At 39.0% G+C, this 4,617-nt stretch overlaps 1 pseudogene; it reads left to right on the top strand.

Moving 5' to 3' along the window:
* Positions 1 to 3,735: 3,735 nt before the first annotated feature.
* On the top strand, positions 3,736 to 4,612 carry LOC116463501 (nucleophosmin-like; annotated as a pseudogene).
* The last annotated feature ends 5 nt before the right edge of the window (positions 4,613 to 4,617 follow it).

Genomic DNA, 4,617 nt, shown 5'->3' with positions numbered 1-4,617 from the left:
ACACAGTCAAGTTCAGTGTATTTGATATTATCAACCTGGGCCCCAAATCTCTCTCACAGTCTTCCTGGGAGTCTATCCTTTTGCTGAAGCTGCAAGCTAAGCCCTCTGAAGATGGTAAAGGACATCGCCAGGTGCAGTGGCTCATGCTTGTAATCCTAGCACTTTGGGATGCCGAGGCAGAAAGACTGCCTGAGCCCAGGAGTTCAAAACCAGCCTGGGCAGCATAGCAAGACCCTGTCTCTATTATAAAAAATGAAATAAAATAAATAAAAAGGACTGCAGGAGGCAGAGACAGGTATAGGAGGCACCACACTACCCTATTGACACAGCCTGGATCCAGAGTTCAGCGGACCTTGAGACAATGAAAATAAACATAGTAATAATCAAAATAAATAAATAAAAATAAAATTTATATGGTAATTCAAAAGACTTAAATATCAAAGTCAATCTTGAAAAAGAAGAGAAAAGTTAGAAGACAAACTATCTAAATCAAAACTTACTATGACGCTATAGTAATCAATAAACTAGTCCTGGTATGAAGATCAACAAATAGATCAATAGAACAGACTAGAGTTCAGAAATAGGCCTATAGTTACAGAACGTGATTTTTACAAAGGTGTCAAATCTTTTCAACTAATAGTGTTGGAGTAACTAAAATCCATATGGAAAACAATAAACCTTGACCCCTTACCTCATACCACACTCAAACACTAATTCAAGATATATCAGAGACCTAATTATAAAAGGTAAAATTATAGGGCTTCTTGGAGAAATCACAGAACATCTTTGCAAGCTGGGGGTAGGCAGAGTTTCTTTAGACAGGTTACAGAAAGCAGTGACCATAAATGAGAAAATTTTTATAAATTAGACTATCAAAATTAAATACTTTTGATTAAAAGACATCATGAAGAAAATATATAATAGACTACAGATAAGAAAACAATATTTACTAAAAACAACTCAATACAAACTCAATAATAAAAGCCAAACAACTGAATCAATAACTGGAGGAAAAAAAAACCTTGTGAACAAGAAGATACGTGCATGGCCAATAAACATGGAAAAAGGTTCTGAAAATCATTTGCTATTGAAAATGCAAATTAAAACCACAATAGGACACCAATTAATACTCACTAGCATGGACAAAATTAAAACGAGTAACACCAAATGGTGGGAAAGGTGTGGAGCAACTGGAATCTGCATACGTTGTCAGTAGAAACATAAAATGGTGTGACCACTCTGAAAAATATCTGCTCATTTCTTTATTTTTTTATTTTTTATTTTTATTTTTTAGATGGAGTCTCGCTCTTTTCGCCCAGGCTGGAGTGCAGTGGAGAGATCTTGGCTCACTGCAGCCTCCGCCTCTCAGGTTCAAGCGATTCTCCCTCCTCAGTCTCCCAAGTAGCTGGGATTACAGGCATGCGCCACCACGCCCTGCTAATTTTTGTAATTTTAGTAGAGACAGGGTTTCACCATGTTGGCCATGCTGGTCTTCAGCTCCTGACCTCAGGTGATGCTGGGATTACAGGTGTGAACGACTGTGCCTGGCCTGATCGTTTCTTTAATAACTAAGCATGTATGTGTGAAGTTGGCTAGGCCATGGTACCCAGCTATGTGGTCAAACACTAATTTAGATATTGCTGTGAAGTTATTTTTTAGAGGAGATTAACATTTCCATCAGTAGACTGTGAGTAAGGCAGATGACCCTCTGTAATGTGGATGGGCCTCATTCAATCTGTTGAAGGCCTTAAGAGAAACGACTGATGTTCCCCCAAACAGAGGAAAGCCTCCAGATTGTCTTTGGATTTTGGCTACACCATTAATATTTCCCTGGCCAACCCTGCTGGTCTACCCTGCAGATATTAAACTTGCCAACCCCACAGTCATGTGAAGCAGTTCCTTAAAATAAACACACACACTCTCTCTCTCTCTTTCCTCACACATACACTCTCTCACACACACACACTATTGATTCTGTCTTTAGAAAACCCTGACAAATACATTATTACTTGACCCAGCAATTCTACACAAGAAAATGAAGTCAAATGTCCATAAAACTAATTGTACAAGACTGTTCATATGGTTTTATTCACAATAGGCAGAAACTGGAAACAGATCAGGTGACCACTGATAGCAGAATGGATAAACAAACCGTATTATATTCATACAGTGGAATACTGCTTCACAGCAGAAAGCCGTGAACTACTGATAAATACAACATGGCTTAATCGCAGAAACATTTTATCTGAGTGAAAAAGCCTTACACAAAAGAGTATTTACAATGTGATTCCATTTATCTAAAGAACAGGGAAAACTAATCAATGATGAAAAAGGAAATCAGAATAGCAGTTGCCTCTGGGGATAGGGTAGAGGCCGGGGCTTACTGGAAACAGGAATGAAGGAACTTTCTGGGGTAAGGGTATTGTTCCATGTGTTAATGGAGGTTGGGTTATACAGGTGTATGCATCTTTCGAGTTCATCAAATAGTACAGTAAAATTAGATCATTTCATTTTAGGTAAATTTTATCTTAAAGAAAAAAGAACTATAACCAGATATTAAACTCTAGGTAGCAGTATACATGGTGAAGTGTTTAGGGGTGAAATATGTTGATGTCTGAATCTCACTTTGAAATGCACTAAAAATAAGAGAAATTAATGGATAGATAGAGAGATGGATAGGTATATCAGAATAAGTGTAGGGAGATGTTAATTGTAGAAACCAGATGGCAGGTGTTTGCTATACAGTTATTTCCAGTCTCCTATATGTTTGAAATTTATCCTAATAACATGTTGGAAAAAAAAAGAGAAGTTTATTTCCCTTCAAGAAATAAAGATCCAGAAGCAGGCAATCCTGGACTTAGATGGCAACTCCATGATGACCAGGAATTCAGGCTCCTTCCGTTTTCTTCTACTTTCCTTAGCGTGCCACCTCATAGCTGGATCTCTCAGCAACTATTCCACTCTGCAGCCAGCAAGACACTCACAGCATCCAAGCAATTCTTTCCTGTCTCTCCTGCCTCATCATTATTTCTCTCTCTACTGGATTGCTGTCATCAGTGTACAAAACTGTAGTTATTTTTCTCATCTGAAAAAGATTCTTCTCTTGGCCAGGCATCGTGGCTCACGCCTGTAATCTCAGCACTTTGGGAGGTTGAAGCAGGAGGATCACCTGAGGTCAGGAGTTTGAGACCAGTGCAGCCAACATGGCAAAACCCTGCCTCAACTATAAATATGAAAATTAGCCGGGTGTGGTGGTGCATACCTGTAATCCCAGCTACTCAGGAGGCTGAGGCAGGAGAATCACTTGAACCCCAGGAAGTGGAGGTCACAGTGAGCCGAGATTGTGCCACTGAATTCCAGTCTGGGTGACAGAGCAAGACTCCGTCTCTCTCTCTCTCTCTCTCTATATATATACGTATATATATTCTATATATATGTGTATATATATGTATATGTATTCTATATATGTATATATATTATATATGTGTGTATATATGTATATATTCTATATATGTGTATATATGCACATACATATATGTATACCCAACTTCCTCTTCTTTTAGCTGCTGTCCTGTTTCTTTGCTCTCCTCTAGGCAAAAAAAAAAAAAAAAAAAATCCTCAAAAAAATAAAGATGCCGCCCCCTGTGTGATTCTGTCCTGCGCAGCTGTTCTCTTGAGCAGTGGTTATTTATATCCATCCACCTTCTCTCCCACCTAAGTGCGTGCCGCCACCTGATGGAAGATTCGATGGACATGTACGTGGACATGAGCCCCCTGAGGCCCCAGAACTATCTTTCCGGTTGTGAACTTAAGGCCGACAAAGATTACCACTTTAAGGTGGATAATGATGAAAATGAGCACCAGTTATTTTTAAGAACGGTCAGTTTAAGGGCTAGTGCAAAGGATGAATTGGACATTGTTGAAGCAGAGGCAATGAATTACGAAGGCAGTCCAATTAAAGTAACACTGGCAACTTTGAAAATGTCTGTACAGCCAACGGTTTCCCTTGGGGACTTTGAAATAACACCACCAGTGATCTTACGGTTGAAGTGTGGTTCAGGGCCAGTGCATATTAGTGGACAGCACTTAGTAGCTGTGGAGGAAGATGCAGAGTCAGAAGATGAAGAGGAGGAGGATGTGAGACTCAAGTATATCTGGAAAGCGGTCTGCCACTGGAGGTGGTAGCAAGGTTCCACAGAAACAAGTAAAACTTGCTGCTGATGAAGATGGTGATGATAAAGACGATGATGGTGATGATGATTTTGATGATAAGGAAACTGAAGAAAAAGCACCAGTGAAGAAATCTATACAAGATACTCCAGCCAAAAAATGCACAAAATCAAATCAGAATAGAAAAGACAAAACCATCATCAACACCAAGAACAAAAGGACAAGAATTTTTCAAAAAACAGGAAAAAACTCCTAAAACACCAAAAGGACCTAGTTCTGTAGAAGACATTAAAGCAAAAATGTAAGCAAATGTAGAAAAAGGTGTTTCTTTTCCCAAAGTGGAAGCCAAGTTCTTCAATTATGTAAAGAATTTCTTCCGGAGGATTTACCAGGAGGCTATTCAAGATCTCTGGCAGTGGAGGAAGTCTCTTTAAGAAAATAGTTTAA

This window comes from Hylobates moloch, unplaced genomic scaffold, assembly GCF_009828535.3.
Source record: "Hylobates moloch isolate HMO894 unplaced genomic scaffold, HMol_V3 SCAFFOLD_39, whole genome shotgun sequence".
NCBI classification, from domain to species: Eukaryota; Metazoa; Chordata; class Mammalia; order Primates; family Hylobatidae; genus Hylobates; species Hylobates moloch.
This window is presented reverse-complemented; position numbering and strand designations above follow the sequence as displayed.